This window comes from Drosophila tropicalis, unplaced genomic scaffold, assembly GCF_018151085.1.
Source record: "Drosophila tropicalis isolate 14030-0801.00 unplaced genomic scaffold, ASM1815108v1 contig_527, whole genome shotgun sequence".
Classification (NCBI taxonomy): Eukaryota; Metazoa; Arthropoda; class Insecta; order Diptera; family Drosophilidae; genus Drosophila; species Drosophila tropicalis.
In genome coordinates this window covers 2,480,262-2,497,047 of record NW_027172999.1, presented here as the reverse complement: position 1 = coordinate 2,497,047, position 16,786 = coordinate 2,480,262, and the positions used below count along the sequence as shown (strand labels likewise).

The window sequence follows — 16,786 nt, the reverse complement described above, 5'->3', positions numbered from 1 at the left end:
TCCAGCCTGGACGAGCAACTGATAACTTTACGAAAACAGCATGAGTTGCTACAACTGCAGCAGCAGATCCTCAAGCTGGCTGAACGATCTGGAGGATGCGTTCGAGATACTGCAGTTAAACGAGCGTCTACGCCTGGTTGCATGTCGTCACATGCTGGAGGGTACGGCGTCGGTGTTGCTGCGCACGGTGTCTGTGCACAGCTACGGGGAACTCAAATCAATCCTTCTCCGCGAGTTTGGACGCTGGCGCAGTATTTAATTTTTCCTGTTTTAAGTGTGGCACAGTGGGCCACATCTATAAAAACTGCCCTGTCTCGGATGGAAATTGCCGCCGCCGCTGCTGATGATGTGGGAGATAGATTATACCATCTAAAACTGGTGAGTGTTGCTTTTGTTTGTGATGAAGTGAAAGATAGAAAATTTATAAATATGTTTTCCGTCCTCGATTCTGGCAGCCCGAAGAGTTTTCTCCGTCAATCTGAAGTCCCCCCCCTACTGCCGTCTTAGCCCCAGTATATTGAACTGCCGTGGTTTAGGGAAGAGTCAACTTCTGTCACTTGGTCAAGTCCAGTGTATTGTTCACCTCCTCAGGACTGAGACAATACATACGTTTGAAGTTTTGCCGGACAAAGCAACCGAACTGCCGATGATTATAGGCAGAGATCTCATGTACAAGATTAATATTAGACTTTGTAAACTTAAAGAAAAGAAATATGAAAATGAAGTTCTGGTACTTATGAATAAACCTACTGAATGTATATATACGAAACTCACTGCTGTTCTGAAGTCATTTGATATACTAAGGAAAGAGATAGCGGTACTACCGCACGATAAGAATGAGGTTGTATCTGCCGAATTTTCGTCTGATTCTCCCCTTCTTAAAACTTCTGCTGTACCTCCGGAAACACTGAATGAGGCACTTATGGCTAAAAATGCCATTGAGGTCCCTGCTGTCAATGAGTCAGAGCCCACTTTACGGGAAGCGCAAGCCGCAGACTTAAAGTCTATTATTTCCACTGCATATGTACGAGTTGTCCCAGAGTTAGTTACCCCCGTGAATTATGAGATGAAAATAGAACTGACTAGACAATCTCCCATTCTCTGCCGTCCCCGCCGTCTGTCGCACCACGAACGCATCGAGGTGCGTGAGATCTGTGATGATCTCTTGAAATCTAGCATTGTTCGCCACAGTAGTTCCCCTTACGCTGCGCAAAAAGGACAACACCCTGAGAAAGTGTGTAGATTACCGCCCGTTGAACAAAATTACTGTTCGAGATCATTTTCCGATTCCTCTGTTAGACGATTGTATCGAACATCTGGGTGGTAAATCATTCTTCACTGTCTTGGACTTGAAGAATGGGTTCCACCATGTGAAAATGCATTCAGATTCAATCAATATACTGCCTTTGTAATGGCCCTTCCGTGTTCGTTAGATTCGTTTATTTTGCCCTTGAGAAAATTTTTTAAACCGAGGTCAGCTTGTGATATACATGGATGATATCCTGGTCGCATCGCATGACTTTGAAACCCACCTGGAGGTACTGAAGGAAATACTGTATACGTTAAGAGTGAATGCGCTATGGCTCAAGCTGCCCAAATGCCGTTTTGCGTATAGGGAACTAGAGTACTAGGGTTACGTAGCCAATTCTGCCGGTATCACGCCTAAACCAGCCCATCTCCAGGCGATACGCGATTTGCCCATCCCAAGGAATAGCAAGGAATTAGAGCGCTGCTTAGGTTTATTTTCGTACTTCCGCAGATTTGTACCTGGTTTTGCCAAGATTGCGTATCTGATGTCCCGACTATTAAGAAAAAATACCCCTTACGTCTTCTCCGAGTAATGCCTCGAATCCTTCCGAACCCTGAAGTCGAAACTGATCGAATCCAGAGTTACATTGTGACGCTAGTTCAACTGGTTTCGGAGCAGTGCTCCTCCAAATACAAACAGACGGTAAACTTCACCCAGTGTTTTACTTCTCTAAGACAGCCTCCGCCGCCGAATCGAAACTACATAGTTGTGAACTAGAGACGTTAGCGATCATCTACGCTTTAAAACGCTTTGAAACATACCTGAAGTTCATCCTGTTCAAAATCGTTACGGATTGCGTTGACACTGAGAAACGGTGGTCATTCCGCTAAGATTGCTCGCTGGGCCCTGCTGTTAGAAAATTACAACTACACGATTGTACACCGCTCGGGGGGTAAGTGTGCCCCATGCCGATGCTCTGAGCAGAAACGTTGACGATTTAAACCTCGACTTCCAACTGCAGTTAAGTCAGAACCGTGACCCTGAGATTGTCAAACTCCGAGATGATTTAGAAAAACATGAAATAGCAGATTTCGAACTGCGCGACGGAGTACTGTACCGTCTGTCCCCGACGAGTGTACCCTAACTTTATGAAATGATAAATGATGTCACTCGAATAGTGCATGAAAAGCTTGGCCATATGGCCACAGAGAAATATTGTACACAAATCACAAAATACTACTGGTTACAATTATATTAAAAACTGCCCAAAGTGTATTTACTATTCCGCTTCTGCTCAAGACAACCATGTACACAGTATTCCGAAAGTGCCCCTGCCGTTTGATACCATTTATATTGATCATCTAGGTCCCCTTCCATCCATACATTCTAAAAAAAAGTATCTTCTGGTTGTCCTTGACGCTTTCACTAAATTCGTGAAGCTGTACCCTGCTGTCACTACTAATTCGCGTGAAGTATGTCAGACGTTAAAATCTCAGTATTTTGCAATTACAGTAGACCCCGCCGAACTATCAGCGACCGCGGTACCTGCTCTACCTCTTTCGAATTTGCAGAATTTCTGAGGGCCAATAATATAATCTATGTGCAGAATGCCCCTCACCCTGGGCCAACGGCCAAGTCGAGCGGGTTAACCGTGTCCTGGGCCATATGCTAGGTAAACTGACGGAACCCGTGGACCACGCGGATTGGGTCCAACAACTGCCAAACATAGAGTTTGCATTGACTAACTCCGTTCACTCCACAACAAAATTTGCCGCTTCCGTACTCCTAGACATCCGGAGAGTAGCCTTCCGTAATATTGTCAAGTCTCAAGAATATAATGCCGAGTATTATACGAAGCATCACCTCCCTGCCGTTAGTTTTGATGAGTCAGGTACAAATAAAAAACTTATCAGACGGTATCGTGGCCCTTACGTTGTTCATAAAAAACTTCCGAATGACCGAAACTTTGGGCAGCCCCTGATCAAGATTGCACTTCTGATATCCGAACAAAGGCGACACTAGCCACTTAATGTTATTATTTACACCTTTTGTTAGCAACTAGAATCGAGGTCAATTCCTCGTCAGGACGGCTGAGTTGTAAGATGCCAGTTATTTATGAACTATGTTAAATGTTTACACATATATCGATGTCAGTATTTTAAGTATCGATTGTTAGTAGTAAGTTAGTGTTTTAAGTATCGATTGTCAGTACTAATGCGCCTATGGAAAATATCGGTATGTGGCCTAAGGCCACACTAGAGGTAAGCTGCTTCTTGTTCCAGTGACGCTTGAAAGAGCTAGACGTACTAGCTGCGAAAAAGAAAATAAATCGTTTGCCATCGCCGAATTGACTATCGCTTTGATAAAATAATTGGCTTATTATAAAATGGAATGACCACACTATCTAGGCGAGTTCGGAAGGCAGAGAAAGTGGGAAAGAAAGCAGATTCCTTTGACAGTTGCTGCGATTGGCCCACGAGATGAATATGATCCCAGGGCTTATGCGAAGGTTAGTCTGGGCGGCCGAACGATAGAAGGTCTCCTCGATTCTGGGGCGACAGTAAGCGTGCTGGGAAACGGATGCCGAGAGTTGATCACGGAGATTGTTTTAGACTGGAAACCGTTTTACTCATCGTTGGCCACAGCTGGTGGCGATAAGAAAGCGATCATCGGGAACGTCCTGGTAGATGTAGAATATAGGGGAAAGAGTCGACCAGTTCTGTTTTATCTGTGTTCTACCCTGCAGCAGAACGCATATTTGGAAAGGAAGGTGTTTGATTTGGCTCCAAAAGTTTTTTTTCAAGGCAGGAGGCAGCGATCTCTGGATGCCCCAGAGGTTGAGGAAATAGGCCAGGAACCGCACGAATTGTTTATGGGAGAACAGGCGAGATTAGAGGCCGTTAAAGCATCGTTCCTGTCGTAGGAGACGGAAGGATTAGGACGAACTCATCTCATGAGGCATCGGATCGAGCTGTAAGAGGGGACCATGCCGGTCCCCTCCGGCCAAACAACGCCTTATTTATGATGAACTGGACGAGATGCTGCGCCCTGGGGTAATCGAGGAGAGTGAAAGCGCATGGAGCAATCAAGTGACCCGCGTAATGAAGCCAGGGAAAAACTGACTCTGTTTGGACGCTAGAAAAATTAACCAAGCCACCAAGACGGATGTGTATCCATTACAGCAGATCGATGGCATACTCAGTCGGATCGGAAAGACGATATATATTAGTAGTGTCGATCTGGAACATGCGTACTGGCAGATTGAGCTAGAGGAACAAAGTCGCCCGATCACGGCTTTTACAGCCCCTGGAAGGCCTCTCTACCAGTTCGTGGTGATGCCGTTTGGCCTGTGTAATGTGGGACAGAGTTTGTGTCGACTGATGGACCACGTAATCCCTGCTAGGCTCAGGGAGAAGGTTTTTGTCTATCTGGATGATTTGCTGGTGGTAACACCCGACTTCAAATCACATTTGAATGTTCTATAACAGGTCGCGGATTGCCTGAGGGCGGCTGGATTAACCATTGGTTTAAAAAAGTCCCACTTTTGCCACAAGGAGTTGAGGTACTTGGGATTCATCATCGGAGGAGGTATATTGCGGACCAACCCAAGGAAGGTGGAGACCATTTAAAATTTAACAACTCCACGAAGCGTTCGGGAAGTGCGAATCTTTCTGGGTACTGTGGGAAGGTACCGCAGGTTCATCAACTCCACTGACGGACACCCTCAAAAAACCATCATGACCACGGCCACGGTGCTAAAAGACCCGGATTTCGTGAGAAGATTCTTCATTCAGTGCGATGCTTCGAATATTGGAGTAAAAACTCAACCGATGCCAGCGGAATTACAGCGTCACGGAGAAGGAGTGTCTCGCAGCTGTGTTGGATATTAAACGGTTCAGGCCTTACGTCGAGATGTTGCCCTTTACAGTTATCACGGACCACGCGAGCCTTAGGTGGCTGATGTCGTTTAAGCTTTCGACTTTGAAATTGTGCATAGGAAGGGGGCAGAGAACGTGGTGGCGGACACACTCTCCCGGATGGTCGAAGGAGTGGCGGTGGACTCCATCCTGGGCCTACAAACGACCGAGTTCGACTCCGCCGAGTACGATGAACTGCGAAGAGAAATTGTGGCTAACAAAAAAAAAACTTCCAGACCTACTAGTGCAAGATGGATACATTTAAAAGGGCACCCGCAAATCAATGGCCACCTGAGTTACAGTGGATGGAAATTGTGGATACCTCCAGTCTTGACGGCGACGCTAGTCGCTCAAGCGCACGAGCCCACAATCCGAAGTCATGGAGGGATCGCAGAGACACTGTCTATTCTATGGCAGCGCTTTCGCTGTCCAGAAATGGTGGCTCAGGTGAAAGCATATGTCCGAAATTGCAGCGTGTGTAAAGAGATGAAATCTACCAACTGTGGGCCAAGGCCAGGGATAGGGACTGAAGTAAGGTCCTACCGGCCGTTCCAGAAAATTTATATAGATTTGCTGTGGAAGTATCCACGGTCGAAGGGCGGAAACACGTACGTGTTCGTAGTAGTGTATCATTTCTCCAAATTTGTGTTCCTTCACGCCATGCGAGAGGCCACGGCAAACGGGGTGGTTAAATTTCTCAAACGGGAGGTTTTTCACAAATTCGCAGTGCTTGAGCTGGTTCATAGCGATCATGGGAAACAGTTTGTATCGAAGCAATTCCAGCAATTACTACGAGAATTAGGAGTAAGGCATCTGCGTACAGCGGTGTATTCGCCCCAATCTAATGCGGCCGAAAGGGTAAATCAGTCGGTGCTGAACCCTATACGGGCCTACTTGGACACCGATTACCGCGACTGGGATCTGTATCTTAGCGAGATTGGGTGTAGTTTGAGAGGGGGGATACAACAGGCATTAGGGGGTGTGGCCATACTTTGCACTGTTCGGGCAAAATATGTTCACGAATTGTACGGATTACCAGTTTGCTCGGAAGCTGAAGTCATTGGAGGATCACGAAATAAACGTGGTAGATCGGGAGTCGAAGATGCCTGTGATGAGGAATGAGGTCAGGAAAGAACTGCACGTTGCACGGGCGCGGCGACCTACAACAGGCGTACTGGAGAAGTGAAGTTTCACCCTGGACAAGAGGTGTATCGGCGAAATTTCGCTATGAGCAATTGCGGGACAAATTTCAATGACAAATTTGCGCGCAAATATATTAAATGCCGGATACGGATCCTTGTAGGCTATAATATGTATGGGACTGAGACTCTCAAAAGGGAGCCTTGCGGAGTCTACCACGCGAAGGATTTAAAACAATAAAGAGAGAAGAAAACAATTATTGTAAAAAGTTACCTGGAAGAAAATTATCATTGTGAGCAAAGCGAGAAAGCATTTAATACCTCAATCACTTACCTGAGTCTCGCGAAGAGGCATGCATCGTTCCATGGCTTCGAGTCGTCTGGCATATTGTGAGCGTTTTCCCTCGTTGGGCGCGTTTCCCCTGGTCCCTGGTGTGGGTGGATCATTGGTATAGCTCAGTGTGGGGGGTTCATTTTTATATTGTGTAGTAGCGTCCTTTTTATTTATATTCCTGACCATTTTTCACTGCCATATCTGGCGTGTCGTCTTAGAGATGTCAGTGTGTTGTTATGGCCAGCCTACCAGGCTACCGGTAGGGATCTATCAATAGTACCCAATAGGGGCAGCAAATAGTGGGCACGCTGGGGAATAGGGGGGGTCTTGTGTTGGGCAGATCAAAATTATAAAGGGATTTTTTTAAATTTGAAAGGCGTCCAGCGGTCGCAAGGCTGTTGACCCAGGCTCTGGGTCTACGGAATAAGCCGTAAGATCAGGCGATGAGTCGTCTGATTTAAGCAGGGTTAGGTTAAAAAACAGTTTAGTGTGGACAGTTAGGTGTGATGATCGATGGGAAAAAAAAAGAGAAAGAAGTGATGTGAATTATAAATTTCTATAATTTTATAATAAATTATAATAATAATAAAGAAAATTAAAAAAGCTCCTCCAACCGAGCCGAGGAGCTCAAGTTCGGACAAAGAAGGCAAAAAAAAATTTATTTACGAAATTGTGTTCAATCCGAAGGCGCGGAGTGGCGAGACCGGCCGTAAAAATTGGGTGAGTGTTCGGTAGTCCATGGTAGTTAGGGACTTCTTAAATTTCCAATGATTACCCCAAATAGGCCGGTTAAATTGAGCTGCGCAGGAGCACCCGCTGCCCCTGTTCACATGTATTTATTTGTACCTGTCCACGAAAAAGGATTTGTCCCGTCGGCCCATGAGACACTGAAAAAAAGTCAAAAAAAGGACATAGAGCCGAGGAGCTCAAGTTCGGACAAAAGAGAAAAAAAAAATTTATTTTTTGTTAGAAATTTTGTTCAATCCAAAGGCGCAGAGAGGCGAGACCGGCCGTAAAAATTGGGTGAGTGTTCGGTAGTCCACGGTAGTTAGGGACTTCTTAAATTTCCAATGATTAAATTGAGCTGCGCAGGAGCACCCGCCGCCCCTGTTCACATGTATTTATTTGTACCTGTCCACGAAAAAGGATTTGTCCCGTCGGCCCATGAGACACTGAAAAGAAAGTCAAAAAAAAGGACATCTTAAAGAACAAATTCCAAGCCAGAATTTAGAGAGCCGGTAGAAAAGAGGTCGCCAGTGTGCGCTTTCTTTTTTTTATTTCACCCATCGCCCAGCATGGGAGCAGCTAATTTCGGCTGACTGGGAAAAAATTTCGCACTCATCTCCGTCGAATTATTACGCGCACTGCTCCAAACCCCCAAGTCATCGGCAAACTCGTCCACCTGGTTAAAAACAACAAATTACTAGTCTTTTATCCTTTTATATATATAGATTTGTTTATTTATTTATTTTGTTTGCTAGTTTAATTATTTATTTAGTTATTTCCTTATTTATTTATTTATTCCCTTATTTATTTATTCATTCATTTCTTTATTTATTATTTTGTTTATCTTTAAATATTTATTTTGTCCTTTCGTTACCCGTGTGCGCATTCCTTTTTTTAAATTTATTTCTAAGCCTTCTACATGTGTTTTCCAACAAATGATAGTCCGGTAAAAAAACAGTCCCAAGTTGTTCATGACCTTTGGTGTGGTTTTGACAAAGAATACCTAGAGAAGAAAAAGCAAAATGGTGGAAAGAAAACCATTAGAATATATAATTTTTCTTTCTTTTGTTAATTATAATTAAGAGTAATGAACGTAAAAAAATGAATGGCTGAGTGTTTTTCCTAAAAGGGGGAAATGGGAAGAAAGGAGCACGACGACTCCAGGATGAAATGACGCGGTTGTAAGGTATAATTGTGATGGGGTGGCATACCTCATCGACATGCCACAAAGGAAAGGGAGGGCCCGTTCGACCTCAATAATCCGGAAGAGGAGGTCCGGTCCACATGGAGCAGCGGCGACGACATCATTCCTGTGAGGGTGTAAGAGTAAATTATTAGTGAGTTTGTTAGATATTTGTGATTTGTGTAGTTTGTGTATCGTAAGTGTTGTCCGGTGGAGTGGCGTCTGAAGTGATCCTCGTACTGTGTCGGTATTTCTTCAGACGAAGGGGTATTGGTGTTCATCTGCTCGTCAATTACCTGATTGTTTTTTTTTGTTACGTGTATTGGGGATGGGTTATAGAGACTCACGACCTTTTTTCCGATAGCTAGCCGGGGTGAGCCCCTATCGATAAACGCGGGACCAGGATAAATATTTTTTTTATTCTGATTCATAACAATCAATAAAATAAGATTTGCTTAATAATATCAAAGTTTATTTTATCCAAAAAAGGTATTAAATAAAGTAAAATATTAAATTAAAAATATCAAAAAAGATAACTGAAACTTAACATCGTCGCTTAGTATACGGACTTTTTAAAATTTTGAACATTTAAAGAGTTCAAATAACCATAACACATAATTATAATAGAACTACATTGAGTTATAAATAGTGCGGCCGCACTCAAATTCGATTGCTTCCCCTATTCCCTTACCCATGTATGTATGTGTATTTCCTATAAGCATCCCTGCAGTAGAACGTTTTAAGAACCCTTCTGGAGGGTTTGTATAAAATGAAAAAATAGTTATATTAATATAAACAATTCAGATAATTTATTTTCAAACAAGAAGCAAATGCATATAATATGTATTGTTTACATTTTCGCTGTGAATGGCACTCTTTTTCCCCGATTTTTAGTGTTGCATTCGCAAAGTATCTGTAAAATGTTCAACCGAAACGCCTCAGATAGTAAGGTTTTTTTGGATGGTGAAATTTCAGTAGGGCACCATCCTCAAATGATATTTTAGATGGCCGTCAGTGGGAATGTGGTATTAGGCACCACAGATATTTATTTATTCCTGAGCACAGCAATATGTTGTTATAATTTTGATATGGAAGTTGTAATCACTATCGAATTTCAAACAGTTTTGCTGTGGCAGTTGGGTGAAAAATTTGGGAATGGATTATAAAAGAATTTGCGGAAGTAGTCTATTAGCAACTATTAGTACTAAGACTATTAGTACTTGGAAATAGAACCGCAAAACCATCGATAGTGGCTCCCCTCGATAGTTTTTGCCATGGATGAAAAAAACATTGATACTATCGATAGTTCCATTGAAAATTGGAATTTTTTAAAAAAGCAACGTATTTCATTAGATTTAATCAATCATCTAACAAGGGGAACTTCGGGTATGCGAATCACCGATTTGGATGAATTTTGGATATGTTGTAGAATACCCCGTGATTTGAAGCTGTGTGAAATATTTTGGCGCACTGTTCTATATTTTCCTTAAAAATCGCGTTTAAAGTTATAGCTTCGGAGAGTTATAGGTAAAACTCCGAGTGGTCTTCAAGCAGCACGGTGGTGTAAGGGGTAGAGTTCCTGCCTAAAAGTCAAGAAATGCTGGTTCAACCCCCTCCCGGAAAGAGTTAGTTTTGGTTTTTCATTCTTCTTTTTTTACATGTTAATAATTATTTTTTCTAATAGCAGAATAAGATAATAATAATGATTTTTCAATGGATTGAATAAAAAATAAATAAAATACATACATTTATTCAAGACTATGAACATGTTGAAAAAAATGATTTTGTGCAAAAAGTATACCAACTTTAAAATAATTTGAAAGAAACAAACCGAATAACAATTTTGGAAACACTCTCTTCGAAGGTCAACTTCGAAGAAAACCATGCATACTTGAGCACTTCCTTCAATATTAGGGTTGACAAATGGAAATGTGCAAGGAATTAGACCTTAATGCAGTCATCTCTTGATGAATTACACGATTTTATTTTATACGCGTTGAGGAGTTTTTCATTCGCTTTCTTGTATTTTTAACCTGCCTAAATAATTATTAAAAATGCAAAAAAAAAAAAGAATGAAAAACCAAAACTAACTAGTTCCGGGAGGGGGTTGAACCAGCATTTCTTGACTTTTAGACAGGAACTCTACCCCTTACACCGCCGTGCTGCTTGAAGACCACTCGGAGTTTTACCTATAACTCTCCGAAGCTATAACTTTAAACGCGATTTTTAAGGAAAATATAGAACAGTGCGCCAAAATATTTCACACAGCTTCAAATCACGGGGTATTCTACAACATATCCAAAATTCATCCAAATCGGTGATTCGCATACCTGAAGTTCCCCTTCTAAGCTTTTATCATAAGGCAATGCAATATTAATACATATTTATTATATTAAAACAAGACCACAATGAAAGATTTTGGCAAGCATTCTGTTTTTGCACCTTTAAAATACAAGTTAACAGCCAAGTCAACGAACGGCCCTCGCAATAAATTCGAGCAACCCGCGAGATACAAATGCAACGTAACCAAAATAATATTGACCGAGCAACGGTCAGCCGTTTTAGTTGTGTCGCAAGCGTTGAGTTCTTGTCGGGAATATGCTGAGTCGGCTTTGCTGACCACAAGCTTGTGGCATGATCTTTTATGTACTTCCTATGTATTTTGTGTAGATTCGTATTTCCATTTTATGTACTTAGCTTTAGTCTTTATTTTATTCCATTCTTATAATCAGTTTGTGTCAGACGATTGACTAATAAAGATATTAATCAATTAACATTTACTCCGGCACACTGCCGTTAAATATTTGCCCTATTAATACACCGTTGAGCCACAAGGCCAACCGTTCAGCAAGAGAACGAAGTCAAGTCCTCCACCATAAACATTTGATATACAACTCAACCTGCCGCTACACCGGTGACGTCACAACTGCCGTCAGAGGGAAAGGTGGAATATATTAACTGGCGCCCAACAGGCTTTAAAATGGAATTCGATAATCTACGATACTAAGACAGGAATACCACGGCCCTAAACAAAAACATGTAAGTGAATGTTTGATAAAACTTGGAGAAAAATTTATAAAAATTTAAAAATATAAAAATAAATAGTAAAGAATTTGTAAATTTGTGTTCGGTAATACTTCGGAGGTACTCAAACACCATCCGTGCGATAATGTGAACTTTACACGTGTCGATGATATCGTAGTCCCAGATTCTGTAAGAGCCGAATTTAAGAAAATGATACTAAAAAGAATTGGTGCATTCGCGACCCCTAACGAGGCGCTGCCTTATAATACTTCAGTCGTTGCTAGAATCCGAACTGTAGACAATAAGGAGGTATATTCAAAGCTCTATCCGTACCCAGTAGGCGTGTCGGATTTTGTAAACAGCGAATTCGCACAGCTGTTAAAAGATGGCATCATAAGGCCATCAAGATCTGCGTATAACAGCCCGGCTTGGGTTGTTGATAAGAAGGAGATAGACACCAGAGGTAATAAGAATAAGCGGCTTGTCATTGACTTTAGGAAGTTAAATGAGAAAACCATCGCCGACCGTTATCCGATGGCAAGTATCCAACTAATTTTAGCTAATCTCGGAAAAGCTAAGTTTTTCACAACATTCGATCTTAAATCCGGGTACCACCAGATTTACCTGGCGGAGGGCGATCGCGAAAAGACGTTCTTCTCAATAAATGGCGGAAAATACGAGTTCTGTCGACTGCCTTTTGGTTTAAAAAATGCGGGTAGCATTTTTCAAAGAGCAATCGACGATGTCTTGCGAGAGCAAATTGGCAAGATATGTTACGTCTATGTTGATGACGTAATCATCTTCTCTGAAAATGTCGCGGATCACGTCCGCCATATTGACAGCAACTTTGTGATGCTAACATGAGAGTCTCTAAGGAAAAGACAAGGTTTTTCAAAGAAAGTGTCGAGTACTTAGGCTTAATTGTTACTAGCGAGGGAGCAAAGACATACCCAGAAAAGGTCAAAGCGATCCAAGAGTACCCTGAGCCAAAAAATTTGTATTCTCTGAGATCTTTTCTAGGCCTAGCCAGCTACTATAGGGTCTTTATCAAAGATTTTGCATCCATAGCAAGACCTTTGACCAATGTACTAAAAGGAGAAAATGGCACTGTAAGCAAACACATGTCTAGAAAAGTCGCAGTCGAGCTCGACGAATCTCAGCGCGACGCTTTTAACCGTTTGAGAAACATACTAGCATCGGAAGACGTTATGCTTATGTACCCTGACTTCAAAAAACCTTATGACTTGACTACGGACGCGTCTGCGATTGGCATTGGAGCAGTGTTGTCTCAAAGTGGGAGACCAATCACCATGATCTCCCGAGCACTAAAAATGTGCGAAACTCATTATGCTACCAACAAAAGAGAGTTGTTAGCGATTGTGTGGGTTAGCGGCAAACTACAGAATTGTCTGTAGGGTACGAAAGAGTTGCATATATTTACAGATCATCAACCGCTCACATTCGCAGTGTCTGAGAAAAACACGAATGCGAAAATCAAGAGGTGGAAGGCGTTTATCGAACAATATAACGCCCAGTTGCACTATAAGCCAGGGAAGGAAAATTTTTTCGCAGATGCCTTATCTAGGCAAGAGCTTAACGCTCTCCAAGACGGAGCGCAGTCAGACATAGCCACTGTTCACAGTGAGATATCCCTTACATGCACTATAGAAACTGCCGATAACCCATTGAATTGCTACAGAAATCAAATAACTTTGGATGAATCACGTTATTCACTGCATAGAAAACTTATTTTGTTTGGCAGAAAATTTATACATAACCTCCCGACCTCCCAACCCTAGCTGCTTTCCAACATGAGCTAGTTGCACTGTTCCCGACAACCAAGTTTTGGCATTGCAAAAGAATGGTGTCGGATATCACTAACAAAGACGAACAGGTAGAAATAGTCAACACCGAACATAATCGTGCGCATAGAACGGCACAAGAAAATGTAAAACAAATACTTCGAGACTACTACTTCCCGAAAATGACTAAACTGTCCAACGAGGTTGTGCTGAATTGTAAGGTCTGCGCTATTGCCAAGTACAACAGGCACCCCAAAAAACAAGAACTCGGGGAGACGCCGATTCCCTCATTTGCTGGAGAAATGTTACACATTGACATATTTTCTACCGATCAGAAGCTTTTCCTAACTTGTATTGATAAATTTTCCAAATTCACCGTTGTCTAGCCTTTAGCTTCTCGATCGATAACCGATATTGTCAACCCCATTTTACTGATAATTAATACCTTTCCGGACACAAAAACTATTTATTGCGATAATGAACCATCGTTTAACTCCGAGACGATCCCTTCATTGTTGAAGAATCGGTTTAACATTGACGTGGTGGACGCCCCCCCCACTATATAGCTGTTCCAATGGGCAAGTGGAGCGCTTCCACAGTACATTAACAGAAATTGCCAGGTGTTTAAAATTGGACAAAAAAAATTAGCGATACAGTTCAAGCTATCATGAGAGCAACAATAGAATATAATAAATACACTAAGTAACAGGACAAAAGCCACTCGATGTAATCCACTCTATACCAGACGAAGCTAAGCAAGAAATCAAAAATCGTTTAATAAAAGCCCAACAAGACCAATTAGCCAGATGCAACCCAAACAGACAAAACAGGGTGTTTGATGTAGGTGCGAAAGTTTACCTCAAAAATAACAGAAGACTAGGTAACAAACTATCTCCCTTGTGCACGGAGGGCGCCATACAAGCAGACCTGGGAACGTCTGTACTTGTTAAGGGGAGGGTGGTCCATAAGGACAATGTGAGGTAAACATAGGTCATACCACATAAGATTATTACAGATAGCTACTACAATTGAGTCTAATCGTTTCATTCAGGTTCGTCGGAGTAACCCTAATACTCTTGGCCACAACTCGCGCACTTCTCACCGATTTCTCGCACGCAAGCTATATTCCTGTGTTGTACGGCAACGTTTTCGTATAGGAACAACATAATTACGTAAGACACTCTACAAATTTATCCAACTTCGCGAGCATGATAGATAATACAATAAAATTGTCAGAACTTTTCCCTCAGTCACATATGCGAAAATTGTTAGATATAGAGTATTTTTTCTATCCTAACGGTACACCATAGAATGGCCAGAAGTTTAGACTTCCTAGGAACAGCGTTAAAAGTCGTTGCAGGCACGCCCGATGCATCATACCTAGAAAAGATTAAGATTACTAATTATTAATTGATACAGTAAGTAAAATAATTTAAAAAAAGAAAGGTGAGTTTGTAGACTCTCCTCATTTGTATGAAACCATACTTGCGCGTAATAGAATGTTATCAACCGAAGCCCAAAACCTTATGCTCACTATAACGCTTGCCAAATCTAATATCATAAACCCAGCAATTCTCGACCACGAAGATTTGAAATCCATTTTTACCAAACAGCTCACAGAAGTCCCAATAGTTAGTTTAATGGCAGTGTCAAAAATAAAAATATTTCAATCAGATAGCGAAATCCACATAATAATTAAATATCCCAATGTTAAGACTATTTGTAAGAAGGTTATGATATTTCCTGTTGCCTACAATAACACTATTCTGCAAGTACATGATAACGTAGTAGCTGAATGCAACGATGGAGTTCTAGCAGTAACAGAGTGCGCTACAGCCAACTATGCGACGTTCTGCAAGAAGTCGGCTCATGACACTTGCGCCAGCAGATTACACTCTGGTGGTTTAGCATCATGCCACACACAGCCAAGCCACCTGGAACCGATTACCATAGTCGACGAAGGCATAATCATCGTCAATGAGATATCAGCAGGAATAAGAATAGATGACGGCCCATTAATGACAGTTAGAGGTACACATCTCGTCACATTCGAACGCGTCGCGACCATAAACGATACCACATACATTAACTACAACGGTGTTGTGCAGAAAAGTCCAGGCATCGCGGCATCACCATTGCTGAATATTACAGGACACGACCAAGTTCTTAGCCTACCATTGCTACAAAGAATGAATGACTAAGACGACGTGGTTTCCGGAGGGGTCCCGCGAGTTTGGTTCATAGTCGGTGTAACCCTCAGCCTCACCATTGGCTGCATTGGCATAATCTACCAGTACTGGTACCGGAGAAGATACTCCCTCAAACTGCAGGCTGTGGTAAATGAACTAAGTGTCACCGAGGACGGCAACAAACTTAAGGGGGACTAGTTAACAGCCAAGTCAACGAACGGCCCTCGCAATGAATTCGAGCAATCCGCGAGATACAAATGCAACGTAACCAAAATAATATTGGCCGAAGCAACGGTCAGCCGTTTTAGTTGTGTCGCAAGCGTTGAGTTCTTGGCGGGAATATGCTGAGTCGGCTTTGCTGACCACAAGCCCGTGGCATGATCTTTTATGTACTTCCTATGTATTTTGTGTAGATTCGTATTTCCATTTTATGTACTTAGCTTTAGTCTTTATTTTATTCCATTCTTATAATCAGTTTGTGTCAGACGATTGACTAATAAAGATATTAATCAATTAACATTTACTCCGGCACACTGCCGTTAAATATTTGCCTTATTAATACACCGTTGAGCCACAAGGCCAACCGTTCAGCAAGAGGACGAAGTCAAGTCCTCCACCATAAACATTTGATATACAACTCAACCCGCAACTGCCGTCAGAGGGAAAGGTGGAATATATAACTTACATATGTATGTCCATACCTCAAAAATTACCTTCTTGCGCCTTAAAGAAGCAATGCACCTTCTTTAAAGCGCAAGAAATATAGACAAACGAATGTTGAAATAGGCGTCATTTTGTCTAAACCTCTTGGACTGACTTAATATTAGTTGTTAATTATGACTTCAATTTCATTTTGCTTCAAACTTTCCAAGGACTCTCAGCTTTCTTCTCCATAGACAAAGCGAGAAAAAGTAAAATTGTTTGCTAATTTTCTTAATTAGCATTCACTACCAACAGTATCAGAGAGGGAGACAGAAGAACTGAATGAATTATCTTCCAGCAATGGACAGAAAGATAGCAGGAGTAAAAGCATAAGCAGTAACGAAAAACTTTGATAGGACAGTTCGAGAGTTTACAAAAACAGAACTCGAAGCACCACCATCTAAATGTATAAAATAACAATCAAAAAACATACCCTTAAACCATTCATTTTAGTTCAATGCTTACTTGATTGCTTTATGAATTTCTCCATTTCTTCCTACGAGGATATACCAACTCCAACC

General features: G+C 41.9%; 1 long non-coding RNA gene across 3 annotated transcripts; it reads right to left on the bottom strand.

Moving 5' to 3' along the window:
* Window positions 1-7,579: 7,579 nt before the first annotated feature.
* Window positions 7,580-16,761, bottom strand: LOC137574959 (uncharacterized). 3 transcript variants are annotated; one of them, XR_011032084.1, is made up of 3 exons: window positions 8,577-9,086; window positions 8,240-8,368; window positions 7,580-8,041 (listed from the first exon to the last, which is right to left on the bottom strand). It is a non-coding gene; the product is annotated as an uncharacterized lncRNA (long non-coding RNA). The 3 variants fall into 3 exon arrangements; XR_011032086.1 differs by lacking the exon at window positions 7,580-8,041 and adding an exon at window positions 16,731-16,761 and having other exon boundaries at window positions 8,131-8,368; window positions 8,577-8,675; XR_011032085.1 differs by lacking the exon at window positions 7,580-8,041 and having other exon boundaries at window positions 8,132-8,368; window positions 8,577-8,675; window positions 8,845-9,098.
* Window positions 16,762-16,786: the final 25 nt, after the last annotated feature.